Consider the following 18,934-nt stretch of genomic DNA (forward strand, 5'->3'; position numbering starts at 1 on the left):
GAGTAGTGGGATGTTATTGTGATATTTAGAGGGAATGCTGTTTTGTAGTTGCTTAATGTTTGTCTTTTGTAGCTGGCAGTGTATGAGTATGTGATCTATGTCTTCTTGGGTATTACAGTGTGTGCATAGTCCATCTGCATGTCTATTTTGTTTGTAGAGTGTGTGGTTGAGGTTTGTGATGCCTGTGATGAGTCTGTTTATGGCCGAGTCAATATTTTTAATGTTTGAGAATGTAGGGATTTTCCTTAAGGGTGATTTTATAATGGAAGTAACCCATGTTGATTTGTTGTTGTTTATGTTATGTTGAAAGTCAGTATGAAGAATATTTGATTTAATGAGTTTAGTTTCTGTTTTGGATGTATGAAAGTTTATATTTGGTGATTTTTGTGTTGTTGCTAATTTGGCTGCTGTATCTGCTGTGTCGTTTCCTATTATGTTTGAATGGCCTGGTATCCAGGTGAAAGTTATGTTTTTATTTGCTCGTTTAAGTGAGTCGGTTTGGATTGTGTTATTATGAATGAGGTCAGGGCGAGATTTGGAGTACTTGATATGTATTTGCCTAATGGAGTTTAGTGAGTCGGAGAGAATTAAGAAGTTAGATTGTGGGAGGGTGGGTATTAGGTGGAGTGCAGTGAGGATAGCTGTTAGTTCTGCTGTGTGTATTGAGGTGTGGTTTGTATAGTGCAGGTTGGTTGTAATGGGGGGTGGGGTTGTTGGACATGTATGCCTATACCAGTTGTTTTGTTTGGGTTGATTGAAGCGTCTGTATATATATGGGTGTGTGTTGGGTAGTTATTGTTGATATAGTTGTGTGTGATGTTTGTTATGGTGGGTTTGTTGGTGTTTTTTGGTAACTGCTGGAGAATGTTGTCTAGGGTGGTGTCTGTGGTGGGTGTGGGTATGTCGTGAATGTAGCTTGTAATGGGAGGTGTGTGTTGTATGTCGTTTAGCTGTTGTGCCTGTAGTAGTTTATGGAGGTTGGTGAGGTATCATGGAATAATAATTCATACAAAATTCATTATTCATTATTACCACTACAAGCAATATATTAGGATTCAGATATTAGGAAAATATAAATATAGAATATTAGTAATAGCTTAGAGAAAGACCCCAGTCAAAAGTTGTAAAACTCATCTCACAGACATATTATTGAAAAAGGTATAAGTTACGGCGACACAATTTCAAGATAAAAATCCTAGCCTAAGGTACTGAGGATTCAAGCTGTTAGCAATCCTTTCAGTAATTCAGAGTTATGACCAGACAATTAAATGAATCTATTGTAATCCAAGCACCTGTAATTGACACATCAGATTAGTCTCGTTGAGATCATAGCCCAGGGTAAGCATCCAAGCATCCAGTAAAAGTGCCATCGAGATTAGTGCCAGTTAAAATAGGATTAACAGGATTAAGAGTAATTGCCCTGTCTGGTCATTGAAGGACACACCCCATTTTGTATATTCTGTATTTGATAGGCTAATGTAGGTTACACCCATTTTTGTATCAGTGAACCAATCGTAATCTCTTTATTGTTTTGATAGTAGATAAAATGTCTCTAACTGCATTTGTCCAGCAGTAGGGTTTAGACTCCTAACACAGGTCAGCTTCTAGCCCTCAGCCCAGAGGGTTGTACCGACTCTCTGTGGCCAGCCCATGTTACTCCGTTCTTGTAAATAAAATTGTGATTAGCTTCTTGTGACTTCGGACTCTTTGCTGAGCTAATTCCCCAAGCAAAACCAGCACGCCAGTTAGATAAGGGGTTTCACCGAACCATCACTTGGACCCAAGACCCATATCATAATAGTTGGCGGAGAATCAACGATTTTCGGAACCTCGGAGCCCAGGAACTAACTACAACCAGCTACAAGAACACATGGAATAACAAGCAACTGCATCCACGTCTGATCTCAACACTGGATTAAGGACCACCAACTCCTGTAAAGACACCAACCAAGGAAGAAAAAGTCTTCAAAAATTGTAAGTACTACTTTACATTGTTGATTTCTTGTCTTTTCTTAATTATAGCACGGTACATACTATAAGGTGTCATGGCCAATATGGAGTCTGGTATGGAAAGTAACTGTGGAAGTGAAATTCCAACTGTGTCCTTAGTTACCCCCCTTGGCAAAAGTGTAATTCAGGTAACATTTGGCACTGAAACAACTACTTGTTTAATAGATACAGGGGGCATCCATTTGCTGCATTTCGTCTGCTTTTCTAAACAAAGCTTTCAACAACCCTGTTCTTGGAAACTCACCCTTTCCACAAATTCAAGGTGTTGGCGCTTAATTGCACAAGGTGTTGGGTTCAGTTGTGTTAGATTTTGTCATTGAAGATCAAGAATTTTCACAAAAAATTCTATGTCCTGCCCTCATTACCTAAGTCAGTCCTACTAGGTGAGAACTTCCTCAATGACAACGATGCAGTCATAGATTATAGCTGCCATTCCCTCATAATAGGCAACAGCACCTCAGATAGGCAATATATCAATTTCATTGCCCATCCAGATCAAGAAATTTGGGGATTAGCAAAATCAATAGATCAGATATATATTCCCCCTCAGAGTGAAATTCATTTCAAGGTAAGACTGCCTGAGGCAAACAATGATTCCCTCATCCTCATTGAACCAATTTCCTCCCTCACTGCTCATTCTGAAGTAGCAGGTGGTAGGACCCTCTCAAAAGTGCATAAGAAAACTGCTACATTTAGGCTTATGAATCCTTCCCAAGAAGAAAAAAGTTTTAGGATATGGGTACAGTTGTAGGAAAATTTAGTTACATTGACAGCCACTCTATCTTTGAAAATGACTGTGACCAACCTTTAATAAATTCAGTTAACACTGACATTAGGACAACAGACAATGACACTAGGGATTACGTCAAAATTGCTCAAGACTTAGGATTTGACTTGACCAAGACACAACTGACGTCAAGCCAACAACAAAGACTACTCAGGTTTTTAGGACAAAACAGAGACATGTTTTCCACAAGCCTTGCAGATTTAGGGAAAACTGGCATGCACGAGCATGTCATTGACACGGGCAACCATCCCCCTGTTAAGTGTAGGCCTTATCGTCAATCTCCTCATCTCCAAAAAGTCACAGAAGAACTTGTTGAAGATTTTCTCAAATATGATTTAATAGAGGAGTCCACTTCAATGTATTCAGCCCCCATCATCTAGAAAGACCCCAGTCAAAAGTTGTAAAACTCATCTCACAGACATATTATTGAAAAAGGTATAAGTTACGGCGACACAATTTCAAGATAAAAATCCTAGCCTAAGGTACTGAGGATTCAAGCTGTTAGCAATCCTTTCAGTAATTCAGAGTTATGACCAGACAATTAAATGAATCTATTGTAATCCAAGCACCTGTAATTGACACATCAGATTAGTCTCGTTGAGATCATAGCCCAGGGTAAGCATCCAAGCATCCAGTAAAAGTGCCATCGAGATTAGTTAAAAAACGTGACGGCACATATAGATTTGTTTGTGACTACAGAAAATTAAATTCCGTCACATTACCCATGTCATGGCCACTCCCTGTTTTTGACGATGTTGTTGATCACATCGGCAATAGCCAAGCTACAATTTTTTCCACGCTAGATCTTGCCAATGGCTTCTTCCAAGTGCCATTACACGAAGACTCAAAGCATAAAACTGCTTTTGTCACCCATCAAGGCCTTTATCAATTCAAACGTTTGCCACAGGGTTTGTCTAATTCTCCACTTTGTTTTCAGCAACTCATGAGCAAAGTGCTACGAAAATTGCTTTTCAAAGTTGCATTGATTTACATTGATGATTTGATAATCTACAGCAAAAACTTTGAAGAGCATCTCCAACATTTGGAGCAAGTCTTCTACTATCTTAAACAGGCAAACTTAACACTAAAGCCATCAAAATGCAATTTTGCAACAGACAAGGTTTCATTTCTGGGTCATGTTTTATCATGTGGAGGTGTTCAAGTTGATGACAAAAAGGTCGAAGCAATTAAAACCTTCCCAATACCTAAATCACAAAAACAGGTTCGCAAGCTCATTTTTAGGCCTCACAAACTTTTACAGAAAGTACGTGAAAGATTATGCTAAAATAGCACTGCCATTGAATGCATTGTTAAAAAAGCATTCAGAGGCAGAAACTGGGAAGAAGCCAAAGTTCCAGTGGTCACCTGAGTGTGATCAGTCTTTCAACACACTCAAAGATGCTATGTGTAACACACCTGTTCTGGCTTATCCAGATTTTGACAAAGAATTTTTTCTCGCAACTGATGCCAGCGATATGAGCATAGGGTTTGTCTTAAGTCAAAAGACGAGAAGAATAATGAACATCCTATAGCTTTTGGAGGCAGAGCTCTTCACGGCAGCGAGAAGAATTGAGCATCACAGAAAAAGAAGGTTTAGCTTTAGTTGAAGCCATTAGATCATTTCGGCCCATACCTTGCAAATTCCAAATTCACTGTCTACACAGACCACATCGCCTTAAAATGGCTAAAATCCATCAAGGATGCCACAGGTAGGTTAGGGCGATGGTCTTTAGAACTGTCTACCTATATGTTTGATATTGTTCATCGAAGCGGCAAAGCCAACGGGAATGCTGATGCGCTCTCACGCAGAGAATATGAGCAAAATATTAACTGTCACAGTCAAACAGAAGAAGATGCTGAGAAAACCGTCTTTACAGTAACTTCACTTGAGCAAAGAAGCCATACCAACATTTCAGCAAGCCCGCAATTATCCTCACAGGTCACCCAATCAACTCAGACTGAGGATAAATTGCATCCCAAGTATTAATCACTTAGATAGTGAATCACAGACAACTCATTTGTCTGTCACCTTTGAATATGAAGAGGACTACCAAACAGTACCAGCAAACGTTGTTGCAGCATTACACGCTACAAGTGACGATGTCACACAAGCCACAATGGTTGAGGTAAATATTAATGCACATCCCAACTTACGTCATCTACAAAGAATTTGTCCAGATTTTACCAAAATTTTTGACTTCAAAGAAGATGATGTCCTTCCAGAAAATGAAAAGGACCGCCAAAAGATCTTTATTGAAGCAGGCAGCTTTGAAATAGATGAAGGAATCCTATACAGATTTGTTCCACAGAGACAGAAGGGTCATGCGGACAAATTCATTAAACAGCTGGCAGTTCCAAGAACTCTGAGGAACCAGGTCCTGAGATCCTACCACGATTCCGAGTTTGGTGGTTGTCACCATGGAAAGGAAAGGATGCACAACACCATGAGACCAAAATACTACTGGCCAAAGATGTACACCGAAATTGCAACGTATGTCCAGACATGTGAAGTGTGTCAACAGACCAAGAGGCATTACCACAGCAAGAAGGCACCCCTACGTCCATTACCTGTGGAAGAGGTCTTCACCAGGTGGCATGTAGACATCCTTGGTCCCTTGCCAACAACACCAGACAAGTACAAGCACATCTTGGTCATCACCGATGCAGCATCTAGATGGTGTGAAGCCTTTCCCCTAAGAACTCAAGAAGCCACAGAGGTAGCAGATGTTCTCGTGAGAGAAATATTTTGTTGGTATGGCGCTCCAAGGACCTTAATTTCAGACAGAGGTCAGAACTTCATGTCAAAATTAATCAAGGCTATTTGTGAACTTTTGGCTATTAAATTCACTCATACCAGCCCATACCATCCCCAAACAAATAGCTGTGTAGAAAGGCTCAATTCCTACATCAATCAATCACTAAGAGCCTATTGTAACAAAACTCAAAATGATTGGCCCCGGTTTCTTCCAGGCATCATGATGGCCTATCGGATGGCCCCAAATTCATCAACTCAAAAGTCCCCCTTTGTTATGCTTTTCGGCCGAGAAATGAGAGCTCCACAAGATGTTTCATTAATTCCAAAGGAAAATTTAGGCCACAACAACAAAAGCTATCTTTCAAATTTGCTTGAGGAGCTAGAAATTACAAGGACTATTGCAGCTGAAAACACTGCTCGAGCAAAGGAGGTGTATTCTGAGCAATACAATCGTAAGGCTAAAGAGCCAGATTTCTCCCCAGGTCAAAGAGTTTGGCTATATTGTCAAAAAGTAGAAAAAGGCCTCTGCAACAAGTTAACCAAAAAGTGGTATGGCAGTTATTACATTGTTCATTTAGGTCCAAATTTCACCTACAAACTACGCCGAAGTTCTGACGACAAAATGCACAAACCATTGGTCCATGCCAACCGTCTGAAGCCATATTTCGATCCAGCTGATCGTCCACAGTATCCACCAGAACCATACCTGAACAACAGCAACAATATGGATTCAAACGTCATAGATGACAATGAGGAACCAATCAACGATCCACAACTTGACAGCAACAATGCAGAGTCAACAAGTTCAACCCAGGATCCATCACCTACAAGTAAGGAAGTCAGTTCAAAAACTAAGGCAGGAAATCCAAGGAATCTAACTCAAAAGAAGAAAGGCATTCAGGAAAGCTCAGCAGGATCAAGTACAACTGTTCCAAACCAGAAACAGAGCCCCCCAGGTCCAAGTAACCCAACCAAGAAGAAAGGAAATACAAACAAGGGAAAAAGAGGACTGAACAGCAAACATCATCAGCCAAAGTCAAGGCCACAATCAGGATCAAGTCAGGTTCAACAACCAGCACAACAACCAGCGTCAAGCAATGACGCCAAGGTTTTCAATCCTGATGACATTCACTCAATTCTTGCTTCCAAGAGAGCAAACAACAAAATATACTACAGAGTGAAATGGACGGATCCAGAAAGAGGAAACACATGGGAATATGGCAGCACCATTCCAGACTCAATTCGGAGAGAATTTCACGTCAAGAAAAATATGTCAGGAAAACGACGAAAACGGCCACTGAAAAATCACAAGTTCTTTAACCAAAAAGAGTCAGCACAAGACAATCAATCAGTCAATGTGCTGTCAAAGAAATTCAAACAGCAATCGACCATTACAGACCCAGTATTGGACGTTGAACCATACCCAATAGAACCTAAACACCTACGAAAAATCTTTCCAGATATAAAGAGAGTTCTGAGCATTGAAATAGTTCAAGGAGACTGTTATGTCAAAGTCTCATATACCTATGACAAAAGTAGTCTTAGATATAATACAGTGTATTTAGAAGCTGTTCCTCTCCACCTCATACAGGATTACCTCAATGAGAGCTGGTTGGATCTCTATAAATGGATGGATCCTGACACCCCAGAGGATTGTGATCGTCCTGGTGTATTACCCATCTATGAATCCAAACGCTCTCCAGCATACAAAGAAGGCATCGGAACTTTTGACTCCTTTGCATACCGTGCAGTGCCCAAGGATTACAGACCCACCATACCATACCAATATTCCTTCCCATTATATACCTGTGGTCACCAGATAGTCATATTCCTGCAAAAGGTACAGCACCTCGTTAATAAAATGATCTGTTAACTTCAAGGGTACGTATGTTTGTGTCCAGTCATTTCACATTGTGTTACCTGATAACACTAGTTGTGAACAAATGGCATCAGCCTGATCATCTGAGCTATTTACATCACAACAACTTTTGAGCATTGATCTGATCAACCAATCTCAAAAGCAAAGTGAACTTACCCAACGCGAAACGAAACCGAAATACACCATACAGAACAAACTTTACCAACGCGAAACAAACGCGAAATAAATCGCGCCGAAGCGCAATAAACATAAGCAACGCGAAACGAGAGCAAAAATAAGGCGCACCAAACAATACTGCGCAAAATGCTTTAAACCGAAACTCAGCCAAGCGTACAGGCTGAGCTGAACTACAATGAACCAAAACTGAGTGAAGTAAACTCAGACTAATAAATCAAGGTAAACCTAAAATCAAATAAAATAAAACAAAATAAAAATCCCTAAACAAATTAAGATGTTTAAGAGACTAACAAAATCAATCAAATTAACAAGGTACCTAACAAATGGTTCTTAACACAATATGTATATGTATGGATTCAATGAACTAATGCACTTGTTAAAAGCTCAAGCACATGTGTATATATTTGCTCATACATAACATTTATGTGTTTATCACCCAATGTACGTTGTATTATTAACTGCCCATGCATTATTCCAGGTCATGACTTCAATACATAAAAGTCACCTCTTACAATGCACTAATAGACAATTTATTTGCAGGGAAAAGTATCTTTATGTACGTATTACGCACAAACCAAAATAGGTCACATGTATATTATTGGCAGCAAGCTAACTCTCTTTTGTTTTGAATTTTTTCATGTAAATCATCTGTCTGCATGGGATAATGGAGAAGTCAACTCCAAAATCAGGATGTGGAACCATTACGAGGCCTCCTGGAAACACAAAGAACCAGTACACGGAGCCATGACAAGCCCGAGTCCACATCCAGACGACCAGATTGAACTTGTGCCCCAATACCAAAGAGACAATCTAATTACCATTTAAATATCATACCATTGTCCATCTTAAAAAATTTTTTTGTCCAAGTTTGGGGACCAAACTTTTCAGACAGTGGGAAGTTATCATGGAATAATAATTCATACAAAATTCATTATTCATTATTACCACTACAAGCAATATATTAGGATTCAGATATTAGGAAAATATAAATATAGAATATTAGTAATAGCTTAGAGAAAGACCCCAGTCAAAAGTTGTAAAACTCATCTCACAGACATATTATTGAAAAAGGTATAAGTTACGGCGACACAATTTCAAGATAAAAATCCTAGCCTAAGGTACTGAGGATTCAAGCTGTTAGCAATCCTTTCAGTAATTCAGAGTTATGACCAGACAATTAAATGAATCTATTGTAATCCAAGCACCTGTAATTGACACATCAGATTAGTCTCGTTGAGATCATAGCCCAGGGTAAGCATCCAAGCATCCAGTAAAAGTGCCATCGAGATTAGTGCCAGTTAAAATAGGATTAACAGGATTAAGAGTAATTGCCCTGTCTGGTCATTGAAGGACACACCCCATTTTGTATATTCTGTATTTGATAGGCTAATGTAGGTTACACCCATTTTTTGTATCAGTGAACCAATCGTAATCTCTTTATTGTTTTGATAGTAGATAAAATGTCTCTAACTGCATTTGTCCAGCAGTAGGGTTTAGACTCCTAACACAGGTCAGCTCTAGCCCTCAGCCCAGAGGGTTGTACCGACTCTCTGTGGCCAGCCCATGTTACTCCGTTCTTGTAAATAAAATTGTGATTAGCTTCTTGTGACTTCGGACTCTTTGCTGAGCTAATTCCCCCAAGCAAACCAGCACGCCAGTTAGATAAGGGGTTTCACCGGAACCATCACTTGGACCCAAGACCCATATCATAATAGAGGCATGGAGCTTTTAGGGGATTTAATTTGAATTTTTTGGGTGTTGATTTTTTAATGTTGCAGTATTTATGTGTGACGAGTTTAAATAGTGGGTTATGTTGGGCCCCAGCCCAGTAAGTGAGTGTTGTTTGGTTGATTCTTTGTGTGAATGAAGTGGTGCCTGAGAGTAGAAGTAATGTGTTTAGGGGGGTACCAGTCCTCGTGCCTAGGGCTAATTTTAGGGCTTTATATTGGATGGAGTTTATTTTTTGGAGGTTACAGGAGGAGAGGGAGTGGAGGATCAGTGCGGCGTAGTCCAGTTTAGGCAGTATGAGCGTTTTGTATATGTTAATAAGTGTGTGTTTGTTGGCGCCCCAGTTTGTGCCGCTGATGGCCCTCATTAAGTTGAGATCCTTTTGACAGGAATTGACCAGGTTATGAATGTGGGGAGTCCATGACATATGTTGGTCAAGGGTTACTCCTAGGAATTTTGCTTCCTTTTTTAATTCAATTTTTTGGTTATTTAGGTGCAGTTTTGGTGTGAAATTTTGCATTCTTTGTGTTTTGAAGAGTATCCCCACGGTTTTTTTAACATTAATGAGGAACCCCCACTGTTGGGCCCAATTTTGAATATGGTTAAGCATTTTTTGGCATTTTGTAGAGGCTTGTTTGACAGAAGTGGAAAAAGTCCAGAAGGAAATATCGTCGGCAAATTTGTCTTTTGAAATTTCAGGCCATTTTTCTGGGAATATGTCGTTGATCATGAAGTTAAAAAGTGTTGGTGATAGTATGCTGCCCTGGGGGGTCCCTTGTTCTAGGGGATGGGGGTCCGAAATGGTGTTGTGAGATTTGAGGATTATCTGTCTATTATTAAGGAAAGAGTGGATGAAATTTAGAATTCTGCCATTCATGGCATATTTTTGGAGTTTTTGAATGAGGCCGTTTTGCCATACCATATCAAATGCTTTACTAAAGTCGATGAAAATGGCCATAGTGTATTGTTTTTGTGCATGGGCTACCTTGATGTCTTGTTCCAAATGTAAAATATGGTCTAAAGTTTGCCTGTTTGGAGTAAAGCCGCTCTGGTCCTCCTTAATTAGATTTTTTGTGTATATAAGGTGTTTGAGCCTGTTGTTAATAATGCTTTCTAAAGTTTTACATAGATGAGAGGTGAGGGAGATAAGGCGATAAGAATCAGGCTCATTTCTAGGTTTCCCTGGTTTGAGAACTGGCACCACCTTGGCTGTTTTCCATGAGTTTGGGATAGTACCTGAGGTCCAGATATGATTGAAGAGGGAAAGTGTTAAGTTTTGCATGTTAGGTGTTAATTTGTTGAGTATGGTGTATGTAATGGTATCTGGACCCGGGGCTGAGGCTGTCTGTTTGTTTCTGAGTGCAGATTGGAGTTCGTGTATATTTCTTATTTTGTTTATAGGTAGATCGGTGTGTGGTGGTTGTGGGGTGAATGCGGGCTGCTTTTCATAGTGTTTTGAAAAGAAGGTGGGTAGTTGGTGGAGCTACTGACGGCCGAGAGGTGGGCAGCGAAAGCGTTGGCTCTATCTTTGTTTGTGGCTAGGTCCGGAAGGTTTGGATAAATAGTTTTTTTTGAGATGCCCTTAATGGCATTAAATTTTTTCCACATAGTTCTAGAGTTTCGATTAGTTAGCTTAAGGGTGGAGCAGAATTTTGTCCAGTGGTCATTTTTTGCTGCCTCGATTAATTTCTTAGTTTTATTTCTTAGTTGTTTTGCCAAGTGTAATTTCGAAGGGTCCCTCTTTGATTGATTAAGGGCCTTTTTTCTTGCCTTTCTGGCTTTGATGATTTCTGAGCTCCACCAGGGGACTGTTTTTTGTGCAGGGTTATATCGAAAAGTTGGAATGCATTTTTCTGAGATGTCTAGAATGGTATTAGTCAGGTTTGTGTTGAAAGTGTTTATGTCTGTGTTGAAAATGGCTGTGGTGTCTATTTGTTTACAAAGTGTTGAGAATTTGTTCCAATTTGCTTTTTCAATGTTGAATCTTAGTTCAGTGGGTGGTTGTGATGGGGTTGTGGTGAGTGTGGTGTGGGTGGGAATGTGTGATGTGATTGTGATTTTGATGGGGCAGTGGTCACTGCCCCAGGTGTCGTCGTGGACCTCCCATATACAAGCTTGTGTAATTTTGGGTGTGGTGAGAGTGATGTCGATGGCTGTGGGGGAGTGTAGATGGGAGAGGAGGTAGCGGGTGGGTTGATTGTCGTTGAGTGAGTTAAGGTTGTGTGTGCTTAGCCAGTCAGTAAGGCGGGTGCCATTTGAGTCAGTATAGGGTCTTGTGCCCCACAGTGGGTGGTGTGCATTAAAGTCACCGAGGATAATGGTTTGGGGACTTATAAATTTTTCCAGAATGTCCAAATCTTGGGTGGTAATTTTGAAATTTGGTCTTCTATAGACATTAATGATGGTTAAGTCTTTATTATTCATTTTAGTTGATATTGCCAGGACTTCGAGATTTTGTACAGGAATTTGCAATATGTTATAGTTTAGTTCCTCTGCAATGAAAATCCCCAGCCCTCCTGCAGGGGGGCCGGGACAGTTAGTTGGCCGAGATCTGTCTTTACGAATAAAATTGTAGCCTGGTAATTTGAAGGCGGTTTTGGGGGATAATTTTGTTTCTTGCAGGGCTATGATGTCGGGTGAAATTTTGTTATGGGCAATGGGTGCCTTGAGCTCATGCCCATGGGCTCGGAGACTGTTGCAGTTCCACTGTATAAGTGCCATGATTACTGCAATTAGGAATATGGGTTTTATAAATGCCATGCCGTGGGGCATGAATTTTGAAAAATGGAAATTTGGTGCTAGAGTAGCTTAGAGGTTTGTTGTTTAGAGGGTTTTTTTGAGGGCGATGAGTAGACTGGCCAAGCTTGGGGTGGGTGTGTGGGGAGGAGGGGTTGTCAGGGGTGGCGGTTGGTGGCGGTTTTAGGGGTGGGTATGATGGGGGTTTGTTTGGATGGGTGGGTGGGGGCGAGTAGGTTTGGTGGTTGGTTGGGGGCACGTTGTTTTGTGGGTTTGGTGGTGGTGGGGTGGTAGAGTGATGAGTTTGGGGTAGAGGAAGCATAGGGAGGATGAGCTGGCTGAGAGGATGGAGTGATATGAAAGTAGTGTGCGTGCTGGTTTTGGCAAGTCGGTGTTTTTGATGTGTTTGTTTAGCCTGAGGATGTGTTTTTGCTTGATGGGGCATGTATTTTGTGTAGCGGTGTGGCCGGATGTGTTGCAGTGAATGCAGAATTTCTGTTGGCGACATTCATCGAGAGTGTGTGTGTCCGACCCGCATTTTGGGCATAACATTGGGAGCTTACATGAGTTTGAGATGTGTGTGTATGAAAAACAGTATTTGTATTGTTGTGGGTTTTGCGTGTTGATGTACTTTGCAGAGTAAGGGCGCCAAATGTAATGTGGGTGGGAAGAGTAGTGGTGTCAAATGTGGAAGGTTGTTTTGTGTGTTGGGGTTGTAGGTGGTGGGGTTGTCTGTTGTTGATAGTTCTATAGTTTGTGATTTTGGTTGGTTTGGGATGGTGTTTGCGATGCTGATGTAGTGTTCGGGATATCTGATCCAGCTTTCTCTAGTGTCTATGTATATAATGCCTTGGATGGATGTCTGCCAGCGTGGATATTGCCAACTTATTTGTTTGCCGTCGATGAGTGTGTTTTTAAGGTGTTGTTTAGTGCTTGTTGGTCTGTGAATGTGGATTTTGAAGCCCGTCCGCTAATTATTTATGTATTTGTATTGTATGTTGTATTGTTTGAGGCAAAGTGCAAATTTGTTTATTGAGTAAGTGTGGTTGGAGTGGCGTGTGGGTGTTTGTAGCAAAGGCGAGGAGGATAAGTTTGTTTTCTTGGGGTTGAGGTGGGGGTAGCTTTTGTCACATTGTTTTTGCTAGATTGGTTTTCAGTGGGTGAAATGTGTGGGCGTTTGGTGGATTTGGATTTGTTGCTTTGGGGTTATGAGGGAGGGGGTGGTTGATTTGTTGTTTTGTTGATTGCGGACGAGGGAGTCGAAATCAATACCAAAATTTATGGGGATGGAGTTAAGTTGATGTGGGAGGTGAGGGGTGGGATGAAAGTATCGATGTTTCGAGGAAATCATTAAAATTGAAGAAACTAATGAGTAAAATCTACAGTTTTCATAAAAGTTGTCAAACGTACATCTACGTTTCTTACTATTTCCATCATTCCGTGCGATCATGTCATGCAAGTTAAATGGCATCTCGGCTTTCGTCGCCTCGATCTTCAGGCTCCGACACAATGTTTAATGTGAAACAAATTGCATAAAGAATATTTGTCACAGGTCGCCACCTAGCACGATACGTCCAATACGTTCCACAATTTATGTACTTATGGGGATGTCCTGCTTAACACATTCAGAATAGCATCATTGTACCCAAAACTAGGACGGTATCCATTGCTGTAATATAATTGGCTGCCTTACGTTACGTGCATGATCTTTACCAATCACGAACCTTATGCCAGCCTGTGGCGAAAAAGCGTCATTTTGAACCATTTATTATCCAATAAAATAACTGCGAAAATACTCCTGGTAAGGTTATTGTGATATTATTGATGATTAGAGCATTCGAACGATACCCGCCATCAAATGAATCTTGTCGTGTGTTATTCATATGGAGCTTAGAAAATGGAGGCATTACCCAATGTTGAGTCGTGTTACCAGGCGAAAAGCCACGGCTATCGGGAAATAGGCCACCACACATATTTTTTTTATTAATTAATCTTCAGTTAATAATTTGCTGATTACGTAAAAATGAAAATATATAATAAACAGGTTAGAGGATATTATGACATTTTACAAATGTATTAAAGTAGCGGGAGTTTTCGTCTCCTTCCTGGTTTAACTGGACATTATGAGTGTGTAAACCTTTTTATTTATTAGAAATAAACTTGTTTAAGTTGAAGTTGTATTATTTGAACAATACCGGTAAGTTAATATTAACTTTTGTATTTATCAACGGTGTATTCCCAGAGTGGCCCCTCTGTCTCTAACGTAACAACCAAATTCAGGGGCCACTACGGGACAACTCGTTTAAGAAGGTGTGAATGTTGTCAAAACAAAGAGATAAGCTGCTACTGGGAGTAGAAGGTAGCTGCTGATGCTGTTAAGAAGGTGTGAATGTTGTCTAAACAAAGAGGTAATCTGCTACTGGGAGTAGAAGGTGGAGGCTGATGCTGTTATGAAGGTGTGAATGTTGTCTAAACAAAGAGCTAATCTGCTACTGGGAGTAGAAGGTGGTAACTTCAGAGTACTAAGAGTCTAGTTACCATTAATGGTTGGGGTAATAATGTATCTTTCATTTGAATGTTGTTAACTGCTGGCCTGAGGAGGAAGCCTGTGTAATAATCTATCTTCAATTTTGTGTGTGTGTGTTTATCCTTTTCTTGTATTTTGCTATAAGTAGACTTATGGGTGATTGTTGGTCATCAGGCATGGCTCGGAAGGGAGAGATTGTTCCTGGTAGACAAAATGGACTTGATATTTTGATGGAGGGTTTCAGGTATAACAAGAAGAAGGAAAACAAGAATGGCACAGTAGCGTGGCGTTGTCGTCAGACAGGTTGTGGGAAGGGCCACTCCGGGAATAAATGTTATTGTTAATGCAAGACACATATGTTTCATTTTTTCTGTGCACATTTCCCTCCTGCAGATATTTTCACATATTTTTCATTTGCATATTTCATGCATTATAAATGTCTTCCTAATGTGTACAGTCTCCGTAGCACAGTGCAGCTCTTACTTCATCCTAGTATCAGCTATTACCTCCCTTGTTAGTAACCCAGCCAGCTAGGGTTCAATCCCAGCTTTCTAATAAAAACATTGCAGATTTGTTATGTTTCATATCCCATAGAAACACTTTCCCGTCATGTGACCATAAAAGCACATGTGGTACTGGGACCCCACGCTTCAGTGTGGTAGCAGCCTCCATAGCGTCAAGAGGTCTCCTCTGACTGTTAATATCAATGTAGCACACAGAAACACAAATGTAAGTCTTGCATCTTTATTATGTCACAGTTACTATTCTGTTTTGTATAAATATAATGTTTAATAGTCTTCTTTGAAGTTCATGGCCTCATAATGTTATTGTTACATGCAATATTTTCTTAAAGTGTTCAAATAATCTTCAAAGGTTTTCAAAGTTTTAAACATGAATTTAGATGATATTTTGTCAATGCATTGTATTTTATAGTCAAATTATATTACAAATTGTTTCTGTTTATTCTAGTTTTCCAAACCTCATCCACTCATCCACTCGTCTATATCCTTTCACACTATGGCTAACGACCAACGTCCAACGTGTATTTTACATTTGTCACCGTACATCAACGCATAACGTACCATTGTTTACCATCAAAGAATAAAACCCTGTGGATGCGAGTTCTTGGTGATTTGTCATTCTTGCGTCTACACTTATCAACAGTTGGATTAGACCTGAAAAATTCAAATGGTGTATGCCAAGTAGTAGCAATAATGTTTCACGAGCTGATATTTTCCTTGACAAACGTAGGCTTCTATCTTATTATAAGGTTATGTTTCTCATGTTTCAATGTTTGTTCATTATTCTATTCCGTCTAAAAAAGTTTACTTTACCTAATACAGAGAGACTTTTGCCCATCTTGAGTGCTTTGTTAAATCATTTCTTTATGAGAAAGTTTACCCAACGTTATTCATGATGAAAAAGGTAATGTTAATAATACTTTTATTCAAAGACATAGGTGCACAAATCATTGTTTTAATTAGAATGTGCACTTCAAGATCATGTCACATGATTGTGACTTTAATTAATTTGTTTTTGAGTAATACAGATGTGCACAGAAGCTCAGACTGTTTATATTATTTGAAATTCAAAATCCTTTGCTGTCTAAAGAAGTTAAAGTATATAAATAGAATGGTTGGGTATATGGAGGACATGATGTAAGCCAGTTTCAGTTGAATTTGTCATATACATATATGAAATGAGAAATCATACATTTATTCTGTGTTAACTTTCCTTTGGACAGCAGTTACAATTAAAAGAAAGACTTGATGGAAATTGTTTATAGTCAAGTGTACGGCTAGTAATTTCTGAAAGGACTAGTGACATACAAAATCCACTAGCCCGGAGGACTAGTTAAATTTTTTAGTAAGTGTCGATCCCTGCTGTTTTAAAATAAAAATATAAACAGAAGTATGTTCTGGTTTTACCTTTCTATTGCTTTGAAAGAAGCTATATAATGCACAGTGGCTACTCACATATAGTGTGATTCAGTTTGAAGGTAAAAGAATATTACAAAGTGACAGAGGTTTGAGCAGGGACCGGCGGACGATTAGAACATGTTCATGCTGGACACGTCGAAAGGTTTTACTCGTGTCGGTGTACGATTCGAACGTACGTGTAGGCCGTGCTGGGCGCTCAGATGCAAATGCGTTCGAGGATCGTGGGTAAGGGACTGCTTACGATGTGCAGAAACAGTTCGTTTCCAACGTTGTGGATGCTATTAATTTTTTACTTTTTTAAAAAGTATTTTTATTTCCCATCAGTATGTTGTACATCGTATTTCAGAATCAAATGCAATTTTTACATGTTATAGATTACAGTTTTTGCGTTACACACCACTTTCAAGCGATAGACATATCTCATTTTACAGTATTTGATTTCTGCTATTTTCAGTTTTGTAAACACTGTAGTATGTATAGTAATAAATCTGCGTAGTTGCAGTGATCATGAATCGTATTCATAACTTAGCTGATATACAATAGGGACACTGTTCCATATACATACATATAATTCATCTATATATACCTTAAGTGCATGTACTTATGTGATAATATATACTTCTACACACATAGACATATTCATCTACGGACACATACATACACATGCATATACACATGCATACGCATGCATACACATATACATATGTATATATACACACATATACATACATGCATATACCCGCATGTATATACTGCGATTGTTTATATAGATACATCATGAGTAATGATATTCGAAAATAGTGTATGGAAGGAGGACCAGAAAGTAAAAAATTGTGTTTGCCTCGCGTTTGAAAAGGCAATGTATTTGGTGGATTTATAACAGTTTAATATTTCCCGCTGAAAATATTGAAAGTTTGGCTTCATATTTTTCAAACTCATCTTATATAAAGTATATTTCACAATAAGAAAGACCACGTTTAGTGGATTATTATTTTTGCCCTTCCAGCCAAATAATATATTTTCAGTAGAAAGGTTAATACTTCCTTCGGATAATATATCAAGCCATCAGGACACCTCCTTCCATATTTTTACAGTGTATGGACATTCACATAATAGATGTATTATCGTTTCAGGAGTGGATTCAAAGAAAGCTCATGGGTGAATCAGTATGTTTCATTAAATGTAACCTGTACTCAGTCATTAAAATATTATGAGTGATCTTAAAGTGAAACCATCTTAACTGTACGCTCTCTGTGCATCTGTTTGCCATTAAAGAAATATTTGTCCACTCTTCTTTGTTATAATGTTGCTTCAGAATGTCCTCCCATTTATTTTGACCACTGGGATTGACGTGACTTTGTGGCAAGAGAGTATTATAAAAAGCTTTACTCCTTTGTTTTTTTCCACATATACAAGAGATATTAAACGGTAATATTGGGTTTTGGAATTCTGAACTGGTTTTTCCTATATCAGATATATGTTTAGACCTGCAGTACGCCAACACAGCACATTTTATACCCTCTAAATGCAGAAGTTTATCTTGGGCATTCCATATTTATTTTTTTATCTCAGCTTTTTGTAGGAAATTCCCATCATAGTCAAGAATATCTTTAAGAAGATGTATTCCCTGTTTGGCCATGTATTCATAATAAACACATTTTCCCTCTATCTGTATATTATTGTTGAACCATAGAGACTGACGGAGAATTTCTGAAATTTCTTTTACCTCTGAATAACAGTTTCTTAGGTAGTAACACCGTGCCAATAATGTATCTTTCCAAAAAGGATTTGTAATATTTGGCATGATATATAGTTGCATACATAATCTGTATCAGCATAACATAACTTAATCCTATCAAGTATACATACATTGGCAATAGAGATACATTTTGAATTTTCGGTAATGAGCCTCTTTATCCACATTAGTTTCTGCGCATATATAGTATTTTTTATATCTGGTAAGCTAATGCCTCCATTCTTGGGTTTTTCAAACATGGTTTTTCGTTTTACCTTACCCTTTCTTCATTGCGACACAAACATGAAGCATTTGTTCTGAAAGTTTTGTATTTTATCGTCCGGTGCGCTTGGAATTGAAGAAAAGAGATGATTTAGTTTTGGTAATAGCAAAGATTATAGAATAGTGTTTCTACCCATTGGTGTCATATATCTTAAGGACCAGAGGTTCATTTCTTTGTAGATTTTTTCAAGTTTGTCTTTATAGTGGAGGTCTATCATACCGTCTAGCTCGACATCAAAGTCTATTCTCATAACTCTAAAGTTTGACTGCATCCAGTCTAGATTCTATTCTTTGCACATCTTATACCTAGATTGTTTTTGGATCCTATCCATATCAGCCTAGTTTTGTCTGTATTTACTTTTAACCCTGAACATCTTG

At 39.0% G+C, this 18,934-nt stretch overlaps 1 protein-coding gene across 5 annotated transcripts in view; it reads left to right on the top strand.

Annotated features, from left to right (window-relative positions):
* LOC124265761 overlaps window positions 1–15,720 on the top strand; it is a 28,962-nt gene extending 13,242 nt beyond the window's left edge. For 3 of the 5 annotated variants that reach the window (XR_006895533.1, XR_006895530.1, XR_006895532.1), the window contains one exon: window positions 13,625–15,720. The gene's annotated coding sequence lies outside the window, so the exon portion shown is untranslated. The remainder of the gene's footprint in view (window positions 1–13,624) is intronic. The other 2 variants (XR_006895531.1, XM_046700577.1) reach the window with 2 other exon arrangements.
* The last annotated feature ends 3,214 nt before the right edge of the window (window positions 15,721–18,934 follow it).

The sequence above is a fragment of the Haliotis rubra genome, unplaced genomic scaffold (assembly GCF_003918875.1).
Source record: "Haliotis rubra isolate DU_JTF1 unplaced genomic scaffold, ASM391887v1 Scf992, whole genome shotgun sequence".
Lineage (NCBI taxonomy): Eukaryota > Metazoa > Mollusca > Gastropoda > Lepetellida > Haliotidae > Haliotis > Haliotis rubra.